Below are 23,533 nucleotides of genomic sequence, written 5' to 3' on the forward strand. Positions count from 1 at the left end.
CCCCCCCCCCACCCCCCCCCCCCCCCACCCCCCCCCCCCCCCACCCCCCCCCCCCCCCACCCCCCCCCCCCCCCACCCCCCCCCCCCCCCACCCCCCCCCCCCCCCACCCCCCCCCCCCCCCACCCCCCCCCCCCCCCACCCCCCCCCCCCCCCACCCCCCCCCCCCCCCACCCCCCCCCCCCCCCACCCCCCCCCCCCCCCACCCCCCCCCCCCCCCACCCCCCCCCCCCCCCACCCCCCCCCCCCCCCACCCCCCCCCCCCCCCACCCCCCCCCCCCCCCACCCCCCCCCCCCCCCACCCCCCCCCCCCCCCACCCCCCCCCCCCCCCACCCCCCCCCCCCCCCACCCCCCCCCCCCCCCACCCCCCCCCCCCCCCACCCCCCCCCCCCCCCACCCCCCCCCCCCCCCACCCCCCCCCCCCCCCACCCCCCCCCCCCCCCACCCCCCCCCCCCCCCACCCCCCCCCCCCCCCACCCCCCCCCCCCCCCACCCCCCCCCCCCCCCACCCCCCCCCCCCCCCACCCCCCCCCCCCCCCACCCCCCCCCCCCCCCACCCCCCCCCCCCCCCACCCCCCCCCCCCCCCACCCCCCCCCCCCCCCACCCCCCCCCCCCCCCACCCCCCCCCCCCCCCACCCCCCCCCCCCCCCACCCCCCCCCCCCCCCACCCCCCCCCCCCCCCACCCCCCCCCCCCCCCACCCCCCCCCCCCCCCACCCCCCCCCCCCCCCACCCCCCCCCCCCCCCACCCCCCCCCCCCCCCACCCCCCCCCCCCCCCACCCCCCCCCCCCCCCACCCCCCCCCCCCCCCACCCCCCCCCCCCCCCACCCCCCCCCCCCCCCACCCCCCCCCCCCCCCACCCCCCCCCCCCCCCACCCCCCCCCCCCCCCACCCCCCCCCCCCCCCACCCCCCCCCCCCCCCACCCCCCCCCCCCCCCACCCCCCCCCCCCCCCACCCCCCCCCCCCCCCACCCCCCCCCCCCCCCACCCCCCCCCCCCCCCACCCCCCCCCCCCCCCACCCCCCCCCCCCCCCACCCCCCCCCCCCCCCACCCCCCCCCCCCCCCACCCCCCCCCCCCCCCACCCCCCCCCCCCCCCACCCCCCCCCCCCCCCACCCCCCCCCCCCCCCACCCCCCCCCCCCCCCACCCCCCCCCCCCCCCACCCCCCCCCCCCCCCACCCCCCCCCCCCCCCACCCCCCCCCCCCCCCACCCCCCCCCCCCCCCACCCCCCCCCCCCCCCACCCCCCCCCCCCCCCACCCCCCCCCCCCCCCACCCCCCCCCCCCCCCACCCCCCCCCCCCCCCACCCCCCCCCCCCCCCACCCCCCCCCCCCCCCACCCCCCCCCCCCCCCACCCCCCCCCCCCCCCACCCCCCCCCCCCCCCACCCCCCCCCCCCCCCACCCCCCCCCCCCCCCACCCCCCCCCCCCCCCACCCCCCCCCCCCCCCACCCCCCCCCCCCCCCACCCCCCCCCCCCCCCACCCCCCCCCCCCCCCACCCCCCCCCCCCCCCACCCCCCCCCCCCCCCACCCCCCCCCCCCCCCACCCCCCCCCCCCCCCACCCCCCCCCCCCCCCACCCCCCCCCCCCCCCACCCCCCCCCCCCCCCACCCCCCCCCCCCCCCACCCCCCCCCCCCCCCACCCCCCCCCCCCCCCACCCCCCCCCCCCCCCACCCCCCCCCCCCCCCACCCCCCCCCCCCCCCACCCCCCCCCCCCCCCACCCCCCCCCCCCCCCACCCCCCCCCCCCCCCACCCCCCCCCCCCCCCACCCCCCCCCCCCCCCACCCCCCCCCCCCCCCACCCCCCCCCCCCCCCACCCCCCCCCCCCCCCACCCCCCCCCCCCCCCACCCCCCCCCCCCCCCACCCCCCCCCCCCCCCACCCCCCCCCCCCCCCACCCCCCCCCCCCCCCACCCCCCCCCCCCCCCACCCCCCCCCCCCCCCACCCCCCCCCCCCCCCACCCCCCCCCCCCCCCACCCCCCCCCCCCCCCACCCCCCCCCCCCCCCACCCCCCCCCCCCCCCACCCCCCCCCCCCCCCACCCCCCCCCCCCCCCACCCCCCCCCCCCCCCACCCCCCCCCCCCCCCACCCCCCCCCCCCCCCACCCCCCCCCCCCCCCACCCCCCCCCCCCCCCACCCCCCCCCCCCCCCACCCCCCCCCCCCCCCACCCCCCCCCCCCCCCACCCCCCCCCCCCCCCACCCCCCCCCCCCCCCACCCCCCCCCCCCCCCACCCCCCCCCCCCCCCACCCCCCCCCCCCCCCACCCCCCCCCCCCCCCACCCCCCCCCCCCCCCACCCCCCCCCCCCCCCACCCCCCCCCCCCCCCACCCCCCCCCCCCCCCACCCCCCCCCCCCCCCACCCCCCCCCCCCCCCACCCCCCCCCCCCCCCACCCCCCCCCCCCCCCACCCCCCCCCCCCCCCACCCCCCCCCCCCCCCACCCCCCCCCCCCCCCACCCCCCCCCCCCCCCACCCCCCCCCCCCCCCACCCCCCCCCCCCCCCACCCCCCCCCCCCCCCACCCCCCCCCCCCCCCACCCCCCCCCCCCCCCACCCCCCCCCCCCCCCACCCCCCCCCCCCCCCACCCCCCCCCCCCCCCACCCCCCCCCCCCCCCACCCCCCCCCCCCCCCACCCCCCCCCCCCCCCACCCCCCCCCCCCCCCACCCCCCCCCCCCCCCACCCCCCCCCCCCCCCACCCCCCCCCCCCCCCACCCCCCCCCCCCCCCACCCCCCCCCCCCCCCACCCCCCCCCCCCCCCACCCCCCCCCCCCCCCACCCCCCCCCCCCCCCACCCCCCCCCCCCCCCACCCCCCCCCCCCCCCACCCCCCCCCCCCCCCACCCCCCCCCCCCCCCACCCCCCCCCCCCCCCACCCCCCCCCCCCCCCACCCCCCCCCCCCCCCACCCCCCCCCCCCCCCACCCCCCCCCCCCCCCACCCCCCCCCCCCCCCACCCCCCCCCCCCCCCACCCCCCCCCCCCCCCACCCCCCCCCCCCCCCACCCCCCCCCCCCCCCACCCCCCCCCCCCCCCACCCCCCCCCCCCCCCACCCCCCCCCCCCCCCACCCCCCCCCCCCCCCACCCCCCCCCCCCCCCACCCCCCCCCCCCCCCACCCCCCCCCCCCCCCACCCCCCCCCCCCCCCACCCCCCCCCCCCCCCACCCCCCCCCCCCCCCACCCCCCCCCCCCCCCACCCCCCCCCCCCCCCACCCCCCCCCCCCCCCACCCCCCCCCCCCCCCACCCCCCCCCCCCCCCACCCCCCCCCCCCCCCACCCCCCCCCCCCCCCACCCCCCCCCCCCCCCACCCCCCCCCCCCCCCACCCCCCCCCCCCCCCACCCCCCCCCCCCCCCACCCCCCCCCCCCCCCACCCCCCCCCCCCCCCACCCCCCCCCCCCCCCACCCCCCCCCCCCCCCACCCCCCCCCCCCCCCACCCCCCCCCCCCCCCACCCCCCCCCCCCCCCACCCCCCCCCCCCCCCACCCCCCCCCCCCCCCACCCCCCCCCCCCCCCACCCCCCCCCCCCCCCACCCCCCCCCCCCCCCACCCCCCCCCCCCCCCACCCCCCCCCCCCCCCACCCCCCCCCCCCCCCACCCCCCCCCCCCCCCACCCCCCCCCCCCCCCACCCCCCCCCCCCCCCACCCCCCCCCCCCCCCACCCCCCCCCCCCCCCACCCCCCCCCCCCCCCACCCCCCCCCCCCCCCACCCCCCCCCCCCCCCACCCCCCCCCCCCCCCACCCCCCCCCCCCCCCACCCCCCCCCCCCCCCACCCCCCCCCCCCCCCACCCCCCCCCCCCCCCACCCCCCCCCCCCCCCACCCCCCCCCCCCCCCACCCCCCCCCCCCCCCACCCCCCCCCCCCCCCACCCCCCCCCCCCCCCACCCCCCCCCCCCCCCACCCCCCCCCCCCCCCACCCCCCCCCCCCCCCACCCCCCCCCCCCCCCACCCCCCCCCCCCCCCACCCCCCCCCCCCCCCACCCCCCCCCCCCCCCACCCCCCCCCCCCCCCACCCCCCCCCCCCCCCACCCCCCCCCCCCCCCACCCCCCCCCCCCCCCACCCCCCCCCCCCCCCACCCCCCCCCCCCCCCACCCCCCCCCCCCCCCACCCCCCCCCCCCCCCACCCCCCCCCCCCCCCACCCCCCCCCCCCCCCACCCCCCCCCCCCCCCACCCCCCCCCCCCCCCACCCCCCCCCCCCCCCACCCCCCCCCCCCCCCACCCCCCCCCCCCCCCACCCCCCCCCCCCCCCACCCCCCCCCCCCCCCACCCCCCCCCCCCCCCACCCCCCCCCCCCCCCACCCCCCCCCCCCCCCACCCCCCCCCCCCCCCACCCCCCCCCCCCCCCACCCCCCCCCCCCCCCACCCCCCCCCCCCCCCACCCCCCCCCCCCCCCACCCCCCCCCCCCCCCACCCCCCCCCCCCCCCACCCCCCCCCCCCCCCACCCCCCCCCCCCCCCACCCCCCCCCCCCCCCACCCCCCCCCCCCCCCACCCCCCCCCCCCCCCACCCCCCCCCCCCCCCACCCCCCCCCCCCCCCACCCCCCCCCCCCCCCACCCCCCCCCCCCCCCACCCCCCCCCCCCCCCACCCCCCCCCCCCCCCACCCCCCCCCCCCCCCACCCCCCCCCCCCCCCACCCCCCCCCCCCCCCACCCCCCCCCCCCCCCACCCCCCCCCCCCCCCACCCCCCCCCCCCCCCACCCCCCCCCCCCCCCACCCCCCCCCCCCCCCACCCCCCCCCCCCCCCACCCCCCCCCCCCCCCACCCCCCCCCCCCCCCACCCCCCCCCCCCCCCACCCCCCCCCCCCCCCACCCCCCCCCCCCCCCACCCCCCCCCCCCCCCACCCCCCCCCCCCCCCACCCCCCCCCCCCCCCACCCCCCCCCCCCCCCACCCCCCCCCCCCCCCACCCCCCCCCCCCCCCACCCCCCCCCCCCCCCACCCCCCCCCCCCCCCACCCCCCCCCCCCCCCACCCCCCCCCCCCCCCACCCCCCCCCCCCCCCACCCCCCCCCCCCCCCACCCCCCCCCCCCCCCACCCCCCCCCCCCCCCACCCCCCCCCCCCCCCACCCCCCCCCCCCCCCACCCCCCCCCCCCCCCACCCCCCCCCCCCCCCACCCCCCCCCCCCCCCACCCCCCCCCCCCCCCACCCCCCCCCCCCCCCACCCCCCCCCCCCCCCACCCCCCCCCCCCCCCACCCCCCCCCCCCCCCACCCCCCCCCCCCCCCACCCCCCCCCCCCCCCACCCCCCCCCCCCCCCACCCCCCCCCCCCCCCACCCCCCCCCCCCCCCACCCCCCCCCCCCCCCACCCCCCCCCCCCCCCACCCCCCCCCCCCCCCACCCCCCCCCCCCCCCACCCCCCCCCCCCCCCACCCCCCCCCCCCCCCACCCCCCCCCCCCCCCACCCCCCCCCCCCCCCACCCCCCCCCCCCCCCACCCCCCCCCCCCCCCACCCCCCCCCCCCCCCACCCCCCCCCCCCCCCACCCCCCCCCCCCCCCACCCCCCCCCCCCCCCACCCCCCCCCCCCCCCACCCCCCCCCCCCCCCACCCCCCCCCCCCCCCACCCCCCCCCCCCCCCACCCCCCCCCCCCCCCACCCCCCCCCCCCCCCACCCCCCCCCCCCCCCACCCCCCCCCCCCCCCACCCCCCCCCCCCCCCACCCCCCCCCCCCCCCACCCCCCCCCCCCCCCACCCCCCCCCCCCCCCACCCCCCCCCCCCCCCACCCCCCCCCCCCCCCACCCCCCCCCCCCCCCACCCCCCCCCCCCCCCACCCCCCCCCCCCCCCACCCCCCCCCCCCCCCACCCCCCCCCCCCCCCACCCCCCCCCCCCCCCACCCCCCCCCCCCCCCACCCCCCCCCCCCCCCACCCCCCCCCCCCCCCACCCCCCCCCCCCCCCACCCCCCCCCCCCCCCACCCCCCCCCCCCCCCACCCCCCCCCCCCCCCACCCCCCCCCCCCCCCACCCCCCCCCCCCCCCACCCCCCCCCCCCCCCACCCCCCCCCCCCCCCACCCCCCCCCCCCCCCACCCCCCCCCCCCCCCACCCCCCCCCCCCCCCACCCCCCCCCCCCCCCACCCCCCCCCCCCCCCACCCCCCCCCCCCCCCACCCCCCCCCCCCCCCACCCCCCCCCCCCCCCACCCCCCCCCCCCCCCACCCCCCCCCCCCCCCACCCCCCCCCCCCCCCACCCCCCCCCCCCCCCACCCCCCCCCCCCCCCACCCCCCCCCCCCCCCACCCCCCCCCCCCCCCACCCCCCCCCCCCCCCACCCCCCCCCCCCCCCACCCCCCCCCCCCCCCACCCCCCCCCCCCCCCACCCCCCCCCCCCCCCACCCCCCCCCCCCCCCACCCCCCCCCCCCCCCACCCCCCCCCCCCCCCACCCCCCCCCCCCCCCACCCCCCCCCCCCCCCACCCCCCCCCCCCCCCACCCCCCCCCCCCCCCACCCCCCCCCCCCCCCACCCCCCCCCCCCCCCACCCCCCCCCCCCCCCACCCCCCCCCCCCCCCACCCCCCCCCCCCCCCACCCCCCCCCCCCCCCACCCCCCCCCCCCCCCACCCCCCCCCCCCCCCACCCCCCCCCCCCCCCACCCCCCCCCCCCCCCACCCCCCCCCCCCCCCACCCCCCCCCCCCCCCACCCCCCCCCCCCCCCACCCCCCCCCCCCCCCACCCCCCCCCCCCCCCACCCCCCCCCCCCCCCACCCCCCCCCCCCCCCACCCCCCCCCCCCCCCACCCCCCCCCCCCCCCACCCCCCCCCCCCCCCACCCCCCCCCCCCCCCACCCCCCCCCCCCCCCACCCCCCCCCCCCCCCACCCCCCCCCCCCCCCACCCCCCCCCCCCCCCACCCCCCCCCCCCCCCACCCCCCCCCCCCCCCACCCCCCCCCCCCCCCACCCCCCCCCCCCCCCACCCCCCCCCCCCCCCACCCCCCCCCCCCCCCACCCCCCCCCCCCCCCACCCCCCCCCCCCCCCACCCCCCCCCCCCCCCACCCCCCCCCCCCCCCACCCCCCCCCCCCCCCACCCCCCCCCCCCCCCACCCCCCCCCCCCCCCACCCCCCCCCCCCCCCACCCCCCCCCCCCCCCACCCCCCCCCCCCCCCACCCCCCCCCCCCCCCACCCCCCCCCCCCCCCACCCCCCCCCCCCCCCACCCCCCCCCCCCCCCACCCCCCCCCCCCCCCACCCCCCCCCCCCCCCACCCCCCCCCCCCCCCACCCCCCCCCCCCCCCACCCCCCCCCCCCCCCACCCCCCCCCCCCCCCACCCCCCCCCCCCCCCACCCCCCCCCCCCCCCACCCCCCCCCCCCCCCACCCCCCCCCCCCCCCACCCCCCCCCCCCCCCACCCCCCCCCCCCCCCACCCCCCCCCCCCCCCACCCCCCCCCCCCCCCACCCCCCCCCCCCCCCACCCCCCCCCCCCCCCACCCCCCCCCCCCCCCACCCCCCCCCCCCCCCACCCCCCCCCCCCCCCACCCCCCCCCCCCCCCACCCCCCCCCCCCCCCACCCCCCCCCCCCCCCACCCCCCCCCCCCCCCACCCCCCCCCCCCCCCACCCCCCCCCCCCCCCACCCCCCCCCCCCCCCACCCCCCCCCCCCCCCACCCCCCCCCCCCCCCACCCCCCCCCCCCCCCACCCCCCCCCCCCCCCACCCCCCCCCCCCCCCACCCCCCCCCCCCCCCACCCCCCCCCCCCCCCACCCCCCCCCCCCCCCACCCCCCCCCCCCCCCACCCCCCCCCCCCCCCACCCCCCCCCCCCCCCACCCCCCCCCCCCCCCACCCCCCCCCCCCCCCACCCCCCCCCCCCCCCACCCCCCCCCCCCCCCACCCCCCCCCCCCCCCACCCCCCCCCCCCCCCACCCCCCCCCCCCCCCACCCCCCCCCCCCCCCACCCCCCCCCCCCCCCACCCCCCCCCCCCCCCACCCCCCCCCCCCCCCACCCCCCCCCCCCCCCACCCCCCCCCCCCCCCACCCCCCCCCCCCCCCACCCCCCCCCCCCCCCACCCCCCCCCCCCCCCACCCCCCCCCCCCCCCACCCCCCCCCCCCCCCACCCCCCCCCCCCCCCACCCCCCCCCCCCCCCACCCCCCCCCCCCCCCACCCCCCCCCCCCCCCACCCCCCCCCCCCCCCACCCCCCCCCCCCCCCACCCCCCCCCCCCCCCACCCCCCCCCCCCCCCACCCCCCCCCCCCCCCACCCCCCCCCCCCCCCACCCCCCCCCCCCCCCACCCCCCCCCCCCCCCACCCCCCCCCCCCCCCACCCCCCCCCCCCCCCACCCCCCCCCCCCCCCACCCCCCCCCCCCCCCACCCCCCCCCCCCCCCACCCCCCCCCCCCCCCACCCCCCCCCCCCCCCACCCCCCCCCCCCCCCACCCCCCCCCCCCCCCACCCCCCCCCCCCCCCACCCCCCCCCCCCCCCACCCCCCCCCCCCCCCACCCCCCCCCCCCCCCACCCCCCCCCCCCCCCACCCCCCCCCCCCCCCACCCCCCCCCCCCCCCACCCCCCCCCCCCCCCACCCCCCCCCCCCCCCACCCCCCCCCCCCCCCACCCCCCCCCCCCCCCACCCCCCCCCCCCCCCACCCCCCCCCCCCCCCACCCCCCCCCCCCCCCACCCCCCCCCCCCCCCACCCCCCCCCCCCCCCACCCCCCCCCCCCCCCACCCCCCCCCCCCCCCACCCCCCCCCCCCCCCACCCCCCCCCCCCCCCACCCCCCCCCCCCCCCACCCCCCCCCCCCCCCACCCCCCCCCCCCCCCACCCCCCCCCCCCCCCACCCCCCCCCCCCCCCACCCCCCCCCCCCCCCACCCCCCCCCCCCCCCACCCCCCCCCCCCCCCACCCCCCCCCCCCCCCACCCCCCCCCCCCCCCACCCCCCCCCCCCCCCACCCCCCCCCCCCCCCACCCCCCCCCCCCCCCACCCCCCCCCCCCCCCACCCCCCCCCCCCCCCACCCCCCCCCCCCCCCACCCCCCCCCCCCCCCACCCCCCCCCCCCCCCACCCCCCCCCCCCCCCACCCCCCCCCCCCCCCACCCCCCCCCCCCCCCACCCCCCCCCCCCCCCACCCCCCCCCCCCCCCACCCCCCCCCCCCCCCACCCCCCCCCCCCCCCACCCCCCCCCCCCCCCACCCCCCCCCCCCCCCACCCCCCCCCCCCCCCACCCCCCCCCCCCCCCACCCCCCCCCCCCCCCACCCCCCCCCCCCCCCACCCCCCCCCCCCCCCACCCCCCCCCCCCCCCACCCCCCCCCCCCCCCACCCCCCCCCCCCCCCACCCCCCCCCCCCCCCACCCCCCCCCCCCCCCACCCCCCCCCCCCCCCACCCCCCCCCCCCCCCACCCCCCCCCCCCCCCACCCCCCCCCCCCCCCACCCCCCCCCCCCCCCACCCCCCCCCCCCCCCACCCCCCCCCCCCCCCACCCCCCCCCCCCCCCACCCCCCCCCCCCCCCACCCCCCCCCCCCCCCACCCCCCCCCCCCCCCACCCCCCCCCCCCCCCACCCCCCCCCCCCCCCACCCCCCCCCCCCCCCACCCCCCCCCCCCCCCACCCCCCCCCCCCCCCACCCCCCCCCCCCCCCACCCCCCCCCCCCCCCACCCCCCCCCCCCCCCACCCCCCCCCCCCCCCACCCCCCCCCCCCCCCACCCCCCCCCCCCCCCACCCCCCCCCCCCCCCACCCCCCCCCCCCCCCACCCCCCCCCCCCCCCACCCCCCCCCCCCCCCACCCCCCCCCCCCCCCACCCCCCCCCCCCCCCACCCCCCCCCCCCCCCACCCCCCCCCCCCCCCACCCCCCCCCCCCCCCACCCCCCCCCCCCCCCACCCCCCCCCCCCCCCACCCCCCCCCCCCCCCACCCCCCCCCCCCCCCACCCCCCCCCCCCCCCACCCCCCCCCCCCCCCACCCCCCCCCCCCCCCACCCCCCCCCCCCCCCACCCCCCCCCCCCCCCACCCCCCCCCCCCCCCACCCCCCCCCCCCCCCACCCCCCCCCCCCCCCACCCCCCCCCCCCCCCACCCCCCCCCCCCCCCACCCCCCCCCCCCCCCACCCCCCCCCCCCCCCACCCCCCCCCCCCCCCACCCCCCCCCCCCCCCACCCCCCCCCCCCCCCACCCCCCCCCCCCCCCACCCCCCCCCCCCCCCACCCCCCCCCCCCCCCACCCCCCCCCCCCCCCACCCCCCCCCCCCCCCACCCCCCCCCCCCCCCACCCCCCCCCCCCCCCACCCCCCCCCCCCCCCACCCCCCCCCCCCCCCACCCCCCCCCCCCCCCACCCCCCCCCCCCCCCACCCCCCCCCCCCCCCACCCCCCCCCCCCCCCACCCCCCCCCCCCCCCACCCCCCCCCCCCCCCACCCCCCCCCCCCCCCACCCCCCCCCCCCCCCACCCCCCCCCCCCCCCACCCCCCCCCCCCCCCACCCCCCCCCCCCCCCACCCCCCCCCCCCCCCACCCCCCCCCCCCCCCACCCCCCCCCCCCCCCACCCCCCCCCCCCCCCACCCCCCCCCCCCCCCACCCCCCCCCCCCCCCACCCCCCCCCCCCCCCACCCCCCCCCCCCCCCACCCCCCCCCCCCCCCACCCCCCCCCCCCCCCACCCCCCCCCCCCCCCACCCCCCCCCCCCCCCACCCCCCCCCCCCCCCACCCCCCCCCCCCCCCACCCCCCCCCCCCCCCACCCCCCCCCCCCCCCACCCCCCCCCCCCCCCACCCCCCCCCCCCCCCACCCCCCCCCCCCCCCACCCCCCCCCCCCCCCACCCCCCCCCCCCCCCACCCCCCCCCCCCCCCACCCCCCCCCCCCCCCACCCCCCCCCCCCCCCACCCCCCCCCCCCCCCACCCCCCCCCCCCCCCACCCCCCCCCCCCCCCACCCCCCCCCCCCCCCACCCCCCCCCCCCCCCACCCCCCCCCCCCCCCACCCCCCCCCCCCCCCACCCCCCCCCCCCCCCACCCCCCCCCCCCCCCACCCCCCCCCCCCCCCACCCCCCCCCCCCCCCACCCCCCCCCCCCCCCACCCCCCCCCCCCCCCACCCCCCCCCCCCCCCACCCCCCCCCCCCCCCACCCCCCCCCCCCCCCACCCCCCCCCCCCCCCACCCCCCCCCCCCCCCACCCCCCCCCCCCCCCACCCCCCCCCCCCCCCACCCCCCCCCCCCCCCACCCCCCCCCCCCCCCACCCCCCCCCCCCCCCACCCCCCCCACCCCTTCTCCACCCCCCCCCCCCCCCCCCCACCCCTCCCCCCCACCCCCACCCCCCCCCACCCCCCCCCCCCCCCACCCCCTCCCCCTCCCTACCCTCCCCCCCCCCACCCCCCCCCCCCCCCACCCCCCCCCCCCCCCTTCCCCCCCCCCCCCCACAGCCCCCCCCCCCCCCCCCCCCCCCCCCCCACCACTGCCAGCATGGACAATTGGCCATGCTGGCAGGGGCTGATCAACTGTATCAATCCTAACCTGAAGTGCCTGGGGTTTCCGCCATATCCCTCGTCTAGTGTGTTGATTTGAAGACCTTCCCTAAGGTCACATGTTGCAGTAGGCAGTTCAGTCCCTCTAGCGTGCTTGTAGGAACCTGGTGGAATTGTAGGAACCTTGTAGGAACCTGGTGGTCAAAACTGTTTGAACTATTCCTCATTCTTCTGGTCACTAATTATAGAACCCAGGAGCACTGTGTCTTCCACTAAGTTCGTGCCCTTCCTCCCGCAGATGGAGTCTCTCTCTGATGGAAGCAGCTTTCCTTCATCAGCAAAAGGTTCTCGCTCTTCAAAAGTATCCTCACTTAGTGAGACCTGTCGCACTGGGGTTTTTGAAGAGCCACTGTCTTTCCTGGGTCATACTGACCTTGGGAACAGCACTACTGCTATGAAAGGTAGGGTTAGATAACACAAACAGGACACGTTTCCTCTTCATTGAGCTGCTCCCACAATGTCCACTCTCCTCCGCTGCTATTAATGGGCTCGTGCACGGGAGTGGAGGCTGTGCTTGCCAATAATGGGGCCATCCAGGAACTCAGCAATTCAAGCCGTAAAGATAAAATAGTGCATGTCAGACCTGCCGTTAAATCTCTCCTTCCCCATTGTATCATTCAAGATCAAATCTCAGGGAGCTTTTCGATGATATTTTTTTGGTGAAAGCTCGATTCATGTTAAGTGTTTCAAAGAGCGTATCATAATCTCTTTACTAGCCCGGTGGGGGACGAACCAACCCAGACTCCATCTTGAAACTCCCGGCGCTGAGATGAATTGCCGCCACCTCTAAAACAAGCACTAAACTCTCAAAGAGGGCAGCTAGGAGCAAACTCCAGCCCAGGAAGAGTAAACCAACAAAAGTAATCCCCTTTTATGACCATATAAAATGGTGTCGAGCCAGCCTTCTGCTCTGCTTACTGACGGACCGGCTCGAAGTCTTAATCTTCCTTGTTTGGGATGGACCGCTGCTTAAACTCACTGGGGAACCTGAAGTAGGGCCATGATATAGAAATATACATGGCGGTGATGATATTTTCCTATCAAAAATAAGGTCATTGGGTGCTAAAAGCGAGCTTGTTCTCGACCAAACCACCTGCCCATCTTCTTCTCCCATCTAGTTTACTATGTAGCAATGCTGAAACCTTCAGAAATAATGTGTTTGGAAATCAAACTAACCCTGCCTGCAATGTCCCTCAAGTCAAGGACCCTGAACACTCACACTGATGATTTGTCTGTAAGTCAGAATCATCACTAACAATGGGGTGTGTGACCAAGGTTTTCCACTCCCCTACTATGGGCGGCCCCCCTCCCCCACCATGACCAAACAACGGGTTTTTGCACCAGGTCTTGAAGTCAGTGTATGGACCCTGGGTGAAGGAGGATGGGTGTGGGAGTGATTTTCTGCCCACTACATGACTAAAGAGCCACAGTCTGGGGACATTTGATCTCATATGTCCCCCTGTGCGGTACGCCCCTGCATGGAACAGAGAAAATGGTTAGAAATAATTTTTTCTTCTCTTTCTCTCTCTCTCTCCCCCTCCCACCATAATAGTTGGATTCAAGGACATCTGACAAAGTTGATGAGCAAGATACATAGGTTTGCCAAAAGGATGCATGCTGTTATTCAATGTATAATTAAATTCTGGAATTCACTGCCAGTGGACGTAGCGATGGTCGCAAACGTAGATGGCTTTCAAAGGGAATTAGGTGCAAGAGTGGAGGAGAGGTCCATCCATAACTGCTAGCCAAAGGTTCGCCAAGTCATGGTTGGGAAATTCCCAGAGTGTCACCATCAATGTCATGAGACTGAATTAGGGTTGCCAACCTCCAGGTGACAGCTGGAGATCTCCTGGGGTTATAACTGATCTCTAGGCATTAGAGAGCAATGCACCGGGAGAAAATGGCTGCTTTTGGAGGTGGACTCTATGGCATTATTATACCCCATTGAAGTCTCTCCCCTCCCCAAATCGGGCCCTCCTCAGGCTTCATTCCCCAAAATCTCCAGGTATTTCCCAACCCACAGCTTGTAACCCTAGATTGAAAGCCAGGGATGAGATTGGAAGGCAGGGATGCTAGCTGACCCCCAGCCAGCCTGATCTAATCAGATCTCAGAAGCTAAGCATGGCCGACCCAGGCAAATATTTTGGAAAGGATGTTTTCCAAGGAATACCAGGATTGCTATGCAGAGGCAGGCAATGGCCAATCAGCTCTGAATGTTTCTTGCTTTGAAAACCCCACCAGGGGTCTCCAATAAGTCAGAGAGGACTTGAACAAAATGCCAACTACAGTAAAAAAACACACAAAAGAAACCCATTTCTGAAGGGGAGCCCCCATAAGTTCTCCATGCAAAGATTTCATGGTGATGACAGCTATGGCCTAATTTGGTAAGCTGAGCTAATTTGGCGAGGTCAGTCTGGGGCAGGGGGGGTGGGGGTGGGGGTGGGGGTGGGGGAACCTGAGGAAGATTGGCAGCTTGTATTTTTGGAAAGACCGCCAGGCAGCAAATTGTTAGGCAGTAAATAATCACTGCCCTCCAGCAGTTTTAAATTACAGGTTTGCATTTTTTTTAAAGTTTCAGTAATCTGCTTTTGGTCTATGGTTCTTTAAATGAGCACGGATAACTTTTGTTAGTATTCACATACATCACAAAATGGAATCTATACATGATTTCCCCCCCCCCCCCAAGATCCCAGTTCTGAGGAAGAACAGAAGTAGCCAATGTGGAAAGAGAATGTCCACGTCCCCAGAGTTTAGACACACAGCTGCCAAACTGTTGCCTAAGCAAGACTGGGTTTGGGCTGTGGCTCAGTGGAAGAGTTTCCGCTTTGCATGAGAAAGGTTCCAGGTTCAGTCCCCGGCATCTCCATTTAAAAGGACCAGGCGGAAGGTGATGTGAAATACCTCTGCCTGTGACCCCTGGGAACTGCTTCCAGTCTGAGTTGACAATACCAATCTTAATGGACCAATGGTCTGATTGAGTATCAAGCAGCTTCCTGGATGCTCATGTGCTGTGAAGCAACTGTGGTTGGCCAGGTCAGAGAGGACCAATGGGATACCGGGGGGCATGCTTGAGTCTGGAAGGGACTATACCACCTCCTTAATACTGTACATCTTGGTGTATCTCACCAATTCAAGGAGCAACCAGATGGTTAGTTGATGTCCTGGTTGATCCAGAGATGGGCACACTACTAGTGAGTTGGCTGCTTGGCTGTTTAGGAGATGGATCTCTATATGCTTTGTCCACTTCCACACATGACATCACTGTCCTTAGGCACCGGTAAAATTGGAGAAGGAAGACTAGCAGCCTCTCCATTTGATAGTAGTAGCCATCGACTTCACCCATGTTAAGCATTTGCTTAATATTTCCAATACTTATGACATTGACAACCACCATGTAGGGTCTGGCATGCTCCTGGGATCACAACTGACCTCCAGACCACAAAAGTCAGTGCCCCTTGGAGAAATGGCACCTTGAAAAGTTGAACTGTATGGCATGACATTGTTGATGAGTTCCATGTCCCCAAACACTGCCTTTCCAAGACACTGACACCAAATCTCCAGGAATTTTCCAAGATGGAGTTGCAAACACTGCTGACCAAAACGTGACTGGCTGTCAGAGTCTGGGCAGAGTGTGATCTCTATGTTGTTTTTGTTTTTTTCTTCAGCATTTATCCATTCCTCCTATTAAGGGAGAAGCTGACAGCTCGGGGGTCTTAAAAACCAAAAGGGATGGAGATTAATCATCTATGACTAACTGTTTGAAGAGAGCAAGTTGTTAAATTATTCTCTCGCTTAGAGTTAAATCAAGCCAAAGTTACTAAATCGCGTATAAATTAAACCATTTGGAATGAGGAGGGAGAGTTAAAGTTTTGGAAACTTACAAGATTAAATTTTGGAAAGTTTTTTTTTTAAAAAAAACATAATAAGGCAGGCCCGCAATGCAAATAAGAGTGGCCGATCATAGCCAGATCTTGAATACCAAACTGGTAGAAAATCCATACATAGATTAGCATAATTCCACTGACAGCACAATTCATTGCCATCTTGAGGGCACCCACAGACTATGTCAACCTAGTTATCTAAGCAATTACGGACCTTTCAATGTACTGTTATGAATTCATTTATAAAAATACTTCCAGCAAGAAAATGAAGAAGCAAAAGTAGTGGAGGATGCAATGATTGCTCTGCGTTGTATGAAGCTGGTCCTGGACTTGCCCAGCCTGAGGGATTCTGGGATTGCTATATTGCACATGGAGTTGTGGGTTCTGTCCAGGCGTGGGCGGAGCGATAGTAGCCGTCCCCGCGCCCGACTGAAGCCGTCGATCGGGAGGTTGACTGGGCAGGGGGGTTCCTTGGGACGAAGTTTCGATGCGACGATGCTTTGAAGAAACGAAGCTCCGTAGCTCTGGCTGCATCCAGAGCGCAGCTGAGCCCGATCGGCTCGGCATGGACACACTGCAGCTGGGCAGGGGGAGGGTTTTGAGTCTGGGAAGGGGATTTAAGGGAGAGCAAAGGGAAGCTCAGGAGCTGCCGCTGCAGCAGGGTGACGTGGGAGGGGTGTGGAGTGGTGGAAGGGCCAGACAGCTCATGAGGAGGTTGCATTGGGAGGGTGTGCCAGGGCCACCTCCCGTCAGGCAGCAGTCGCTCGTCCAGTGAGGCAACTGGGTGTGGTGCGTCAACTGTCTAGCCAACCCCGGCTGTTAGTGAGGCAACCTTCTTGGCCGGGGAGGTGGGGGGCCCTGACTGCGCGGGGGGCTTTAGGGAAGAGACAGCTGGAGAGGGCAGAGAGGGCAGCCTTCAACACCAGGCGCCCTGTGGGCTAAATTGTTTCTTGGCCCCTCGGGCCAATTGGAAAAGAAAATCTCTGGGGAGGACAACCCCCAGGACAGGGAGGGAAGGAAGGTTCCATCGCCCAAGGGCCCTGCGCAGGGAGGGAAAGCGCCACAGGTTCTATTACACTATGACTGACCAGAGCTTGGGTAGTTCAGTGTATCTTGGATTCTTCTAGAAAATGTGCACAACTAGGAACAGTCAGTTTCCCTCTCAAGTGAATTTATTGCCGAAACAGCAGGGCAGGTTCAAGGTCCAGGGGGCAGGCCAAATCTGAGGGCACCAAGACAGTCATGTGGCCTGAGCCTCAAGATAAAGGGGACCTCATGTTTCTGGTTATTCCTAGAGCTACTTTTTTATCACTAGGAATCAGCAGGAACTCTATGGAGTTTTCTTTTTTAGTTTTCCTCATAGAATGCTGCTCCACGCCAATTCTCCCACCAGCTACTGGGCGGGCACTGCCAGGCAATCCTACTCTCTGAACCTCTGAGATGGTCTGTTAGGAGCACTCAATAATATGCTATCCAGTGTGCTGTCCCCAAAGGCCGGGCCATGATAGATGTATAACGAGAAGGACAAAAGACTGCCTTTTGCCATCCCGTGGCCCAATCCCTCATCATCCGCCCCACGCGCCTATGATTGAGAAACTGAGGAGGATGAGAAAAAAACTGTTGGAAAATTGCTTCCACAGTGAGTCTCCAAGAATTTCCCCATGCTTGTATGGTCTTTATCGCAGAGATTAGGGGAAATTCTTACATCATCACTCAGGTGTGGTGACACATCCTCCTCAAACTCCACCCACTCCAGGCACTGCGCTAAAAATCTCCATATTTGCTTAGACAGTGCTGGCAACCCCAGCAAGGCATCTAATGGTGGCTGTTGTTTGTAGCATGGATGCATGGCTGTTGGTTCACCTTTAGCATGGGACCTTCTGATCTGCAAGCAAATGATATCAGGACCATGGGAAGAGGAAGAACTTGAGTGTCAATGGTGTCAAGGCACCAAGGGCAAATGGCCAAGACAGCCAGTTGTAGAAAACAGAGCCAGTATGGGCTAGTCACAGTTCTCTCTGAACTCTCTCAGCCCCACCTACCTCACAAGGTTTCTGTTGTGGGGAGAGGCAGGGAAAGGAGCTTGTAAGCCATCTTGAGTCTCCTTACAGGAGAGAAAAGTGGGGTATAAATCCAAACTCCTCCTCCTTCCTCATTGTTATCTTCCTCGTCATCATCATCTTCTTCCTTCTCCTCCTCCTCTGCACCACTGAGTGACATGGATTATCTTCTGCTCCACCTCTCAGTATACAGACACAAAAATCCTTGGGAGGATGCAAAAAAAAGAGAAGAGTTTTGGATTTATACCCCACCTTTCTCAACCATACGGAGTGTCGAAGCAGCTTACAAGCTCCTTTTCCTTCCTCTCCCCACAACAGACACCTTATGAGGTAAGTGGGGCTGAGAGAGTTCTAAGAGAACTGTGATTAGGCCAAGGTCACCCAGTTGGCTTCCTGTGGAAGCACGAGGAAGCAAATATTGATGCACAAAACTACAGGGCAGAGGTGGGACGCATCAAATGATCTTCATTATATGGGTTGGGACATCTCACCGCTGCTGTCCTATCAGGATTAGCTTGCCATATTATGGATTCGGCAGGCGTGCGTCACTGGCATCAAATGTTTTTAAACCATATAATAAAGCCATCTAATTTTTTCCCCACATAACCCTGAACTACCATGTAATGCATTGCACTGTGCTTTGTACAACTTTCCGAATTATAAATGCTGGTTTACCTATGGGGTTTATCACTGTCTCTTTTCAGACACTCAGCAAGAAACAGCTCTGGCTGATAAAACAAAGCAATTTGCTTTGTGCCTTCGCTTCCCCTTCTGCTTCAGTGCCGTTCGCCGCACTCCCTCTCGTCAGAGCATTAAGCTTATTGACGGAATTCTCCTTTACTGCCTTTGACGTGCTTAATGACAAATACCGCCTTAGTCTCTTTAGATTAAATAGATGTATGGCCTTTAGCTCTTCCCCCCTCCCTTCCCCAGGAATACAAAAAGGAGAAATGAGCAGGAAATAAATAAAACCGGACGGTGAGTGAGGAAGTTGAAAATGACTCGCCAGGCTATACGGAATTGCTGCAGCCTCTCAGGCCTTGCGAGCTCTCCACAGCGGTGAGGACGTGAGGAGCACATTCTGCATCTGTTTTGTTCACCTTGACTACTTTCGATGTTGTGGTAACCTTTTACCAAGGCTTTTCATTTTACAGTTGACATCAAACAGACAAACAAACGATGCTCAGAAGAAACAAAGGCGCGCATCGAGGATACGGATATATGGGTGGCGGCGGTGTAAACTATCAGGGGGTTAGGAAGGGTGAAGAACTCATCGCTTGGAGTGGTTTGCTCTTATTTTCCATCACAGTTCTTCTCACAGAACAACACTCGGCAGTCCCTGTTGTGTGGGAGGGGTGTCTATGGAGTCCTACCTGCAACTGCTTCAGTACATCAATGCACCGTGGCTGGGGCATGAAGAAGTTGTGAAGAATTGTCTGCATAATCCCTCTTTCCAGCTGCCAGGGAGCAGCCATAGTCATCTCCATGTTATGCCTGGGCATTGCTACAGCATGCTAGACCTTCCTCCCATATTCCAACAGCCATTACTGAGGCCAGAGGAAGAAGAGAAGCAGCCAGACATCTTCACATCATGTCTGGATGCTCTTCTAGCTGGTTGTGTCCTTCTCCTGCTTACTGGCAGCTATTACTGAAGCCAGAAGAAGAAGAGGTAGCAGGCACACATCATGTCATGTCTCGATACTGTTCCAGCTGGCTAAGAAGAAGAAGAAGAAGAAGAAGAAGAAGAAGAAGAAGAAGAAGAAGAAGAAGAAGAAGAGAATTGATTTATATCCCCCCTTTCTCTCCTGTAAGGTGACTCAAAGGAGCTTACAAACTCCTTTCCCTTCCCTCCTCACAACAAACACCCTATGAGGTAGGTGGGGCTGAGAGAGCTCAGAAGAACTGTGACGAGCCCAAGGTCATCCAGCTGGCATGTGTTGGAGTGCACAAGCTAATCCAGTTCACCAGATAAACCTCCACAGCTCAAGTGGCAGAGCGAGGAATCAAACCTGGTTCCCCAGTTTAGAGTGCACCTGCTCTTAAGCACTACACCATGTTATCTCTCTATGCCCACCTCCAACTTACCAGAAACCATTACTGAGGCGAGAGGAAGAAGAGGAAGCAGCCTAGTATCCTCACCATTCAAAGCCATGTTGTTCATTTAGATCCTTGTTTTCTGCATAATCCAAAATTTCTTAATACATTATACAAAGATTAGCGTTATAGTGTCATGGATCCAAAATATGAAGCCAAAATCACTTTTCCACTCATAGAAGAAGTTCTTCTACTCAGGGAAGATGCTCTTCCACGGAACCTCTTCCATGAGCAGATAGGCGCCCCTGGATCTAATCCCCTGGTTTGGAAACAACCCAGTATCTTTCAGGTAAACTTGAAGGAAGGAAGGTGGGCAGACAAACAGACACATACACAAAGTAAACCAGTAGTAACTGAAGAGAACATAGTGTCATGGCTGGCAAAGCAAAACAAAAACATACATTTAAGAAAGGGGCATGTTTGAAGAAAAAGAAGAGTTTGGATTTATATCTCCCCTTTCTCTCCTGTAGGAGACTCAAAGGGGCTGACAATCTCCTTACCCTTCCCCCCTCACAACAAACACCCTGTGAGGTAGGTGGGGCTGAGAGAGCTCCGAAAAGCTGTGACTAGCGCAAGGTCACCCAGCTGGCATGTACTGGAGTGCACAGGCTAATCTGAATTCCCCAGATAAGCCTCCACAGCTCAAGCAACAGAGTGGGGAAACAAACTTGGTTCCTCCAGATTAGAATGCACCTGCTCTTAACCACTACGCCACTGCGAGAGAGTCTGGGGGAAATATATTAATAGCTTGCCTTTTACATTTTCTTTTTAAGAACTCAATTTGCAGAGTTATGTTCACCAGGAAAGTTTCTCACTGCAGGGGGTTTGAGCGCCTATTCACCTAATCACAGCCTGTATGAATGGGATTCTATCGGCGAGTTGAAATCATGTCAGACTCCAAGAAGGAGTGACGGAGCACTTATCTCAAGCACAATAGAGGAATCTCTGCATGAGCTTTAATTGGCAGTGCCTGTGCATCCAGACTCCAAGGTGTCTGGTGACAATCCTCTTTTGAAAAAGAAACCCTGTTCTCAATCACTTGGAAAATAAGTATGCAAAACAAAGGCCCATTCCGCTCAGCACAAAAAGACCTCTGTGGCATCTCTTAAAAAGAGGCGACTGCCTCTTTTCACTCTGCACACCCAAAATAAGGTGTCCGAGGAATGTCTTAAAAGGAGATGCCTTCCGGGTGCTTTCCCCTCAGAGGGGGAAGGAGGTTGTGTCCCCGCCCCACTGTTTTGCTCTTTGGCTAGTAAGTTTCACCCTCAGCTTGCGCCCCACGTTTTGTGTGCAGCTAAAAGAATTCTCCCTGTTCCCATTTGCTGAAGGTTGCCTCAGGAAGTTTGCTCTGCAGGCTCCGATCCTGGGTGCCTTTTCAGTCCAAAGCGTGCATAGTTGTACTCATCTGGTCCTGCTGATTCTGGCAATATATAGTTTTCCTGTTTTTTAAATTTTTATTTTCAAGGAACTATCTTTGTAGCTACACACACACACAAACACACAAGAGCATCTTAGCCACTGGGAAGATGGGTCCGCCACCCATTGAAAAGCACTGGGTCAACCTGCCCTCCTCGAGTCAACTTAGTTTTTCTGTGCAGTAAGAAAAAAACGAAGTCAGCTGGCAGAGGACAAGTTGACCCAATACTTTTCAATGGGCGACAGACCTTTTAATATATTGGACGTGTATTTTAGCTTAAGAACATAAGAACATAAGAACATAAGAACTAGCCTGCTGGATCAGACCAGAGTCCATCTAGTCCAGCACTCTGCTACTCGCAGTGGCCCCCCAGGTGCCTTTGGGAGCTCACGTGCAGGATGTGAAAGCAATGGCCTTCTGCTGCTGCTGGTGCTCCCGAGCACCTGGTCTGCTAAGGCATTTGCAATCTGAGATCAAGGAGGATCAAGATGGGTAGCCATAGATCGACTTCTCCTCCATAAATCTGTCCAAGCCCTTTTTAAAGCTATCCAGGTTAGTGGCCATCACCACCTCCTGTGGCAGCATATTCCAAACACCAATCACATGTTGTGTGAAGAAGTGTTTCCTTTTATTAGTCCTAATTCTTCCCCCCAGCATTTTCAATGAATAGCTTGTTTTTAAAAGTTTTAATAATGTGTTTTGAGAGGGTTAAATGGTTATTAAGATGTGTCTTTAGCATGCGAGCTTTTGATATGTCAGCCCTCATCGGGACAGAAAAGCACGCTACAAGTTTTGTAAAGACATAGTAATATATAAACAAGTTTCAAGTTGGGCAGTGCAAACTCATGTTCCATTTCACAGGTGGCCAAGTCTACAATTCAAGAGGTGAGTTACACTAGGCTTTGAAGATAGTAGATAAGTCACAGCCAATGTATGATGATCCCATAGGGTTTTTAAGGCAAGAGAAGATCATTTGTGGTTTGCCATTGCCTTCCTCTGCATAGAAAACCTGGACTTCCTTGGTGGTTTCCCATCTAAATACCAACCAGGCCCTGCTTAGCTTCTAATTGCAATCCTGCAAAAATAGCCATATTCCATGTTTGTGCTAACATGACTGCCATTGCTATACGCTTGATTAACGCATAGGTATTAGAGACAACTTTGGTGTAAATAAATAGCAAATGGTGTAAAATGGTGCAGAAATAGCAAATGGTGCAGGAATAGCAAATGGTGTAGAAAAAAGTGCAATTGGCATATTTAAAAAAAGAATAAAGGGGCAAAGAGCAGGAACAAGGACTCTGAAATAATTCCTCATATCTTTGAAACCCGTGTACACAAATTAAGAGCATGCACTGGACATTGTAGAGGTTGAAGTATTAGTTCTAAATAGCCGAAGCACAAATTTCTCACTTTCAGAGTGAAGAAGAAGAAGAAGAAGTTCAGAAAAACTAGCCCAAGGTTACCCAGCAGGAATGTAGGAGTGTGGGAACACACCTGGTTCCCCAGATAAGCCTCTGCCACAGGTGGAGTGGGGGGGGAATCAAACCCGGTTCTCCAGATTAGAATCCACCTGCTCTTAACCACGACACAACACTGGCTCGAGGGAGCTTTGATTCTCAGACGCTGATTTCTTGTTGGCCTCTAACATGCTATGAGGTTCACAAGGTAGCATTACTTCTCTGGAATGTTAGGAGCAAAAGGTGAAACCAAAGACCCATGGTCCATTGTGCAGTACGATAGAATCCATATTCCTACTGTGTAATCCTAAAAGACATTTTCTTGGGAGCGAGCCCCACCACATAAACTTGTTCAACGAGCGTCAAATGATGCATCTGACTTTTAATCCCCACTAGTCCTAACATTTTATGGGGGGAAATATTTTGCAGCTGGGGGATACCGCAAAGCACGCTTGCATTTTTGGCGTCATCTGGTTAAAGCACTTTTGCTGGTCTCTTTTTGAAATGCCCCATTGATTACAGTGGGAAAGTTATGCACACACTGAAATGGTTTCCATTAAAATCAAGGGGATGGAACAGGTGCTTGGTTTGGGCTGGACAGTACCCTTAGCTAGTTTCTCTATCGAAGGGGCCCTGGTTGATTTCGAAATCAACTTTCCCTCTCCCTGTAGTTTCCTCCTAATGTCTTGAAAATAATGTCAGATTCTGGTTTTATGCCTTATCTACTTTATCGGAAAGCCAACTGTGTATCTTTGATGCCATAGATACTACAAACATTCAATGGTGGTTCGGGATAATAATGGCAACAGTGATCACAATGATCAGGACGCTGGATAAGGGAGGATTACAGAAAGAGGTTTTGAATCGCATGGCAAAAGTTTTCAGACTTCTGCCAACATTATTATCCCACTCAACAGAGTGGGTAATCTTTATCTCTTCTGGTGGATAACTCCCCCTCCCCAATTATCACAGGAGTATTAAAGAGATTTCATTTGCATTGGTTACAGTAATGATTTCCGCCGCACCGAATTCTTTCTGTTCTGCTGCTTTTGCTTTGCCGGATTGCCCGCAAGGCTGGAGTCTGCGTCTGGGCTGGTCGCCAAAATAAAGCCGTGAGAGATAAAAGCACTTTCTCCGAGAGTCTATTGAACTTCCAGACTACAAAACAGTATTTTGCCTGAAAGCAGACTT

Source organism: Sphaerodactylus townsendi, linkage group LG14 (genome assembly GCF_021028975.2).
Source record: "Sphaerodactylus townsendi isolate TG3544 linkage group LG14, MPM_Stown_v2.3, whole genome shotgun sequence".
NCBI lineage: Eukaryota > Metazoa > Chordata > Lepidosauria > Squamata > Sphaerodactylidae > Sphaerodactylus > Sphaerodactylus townsendi.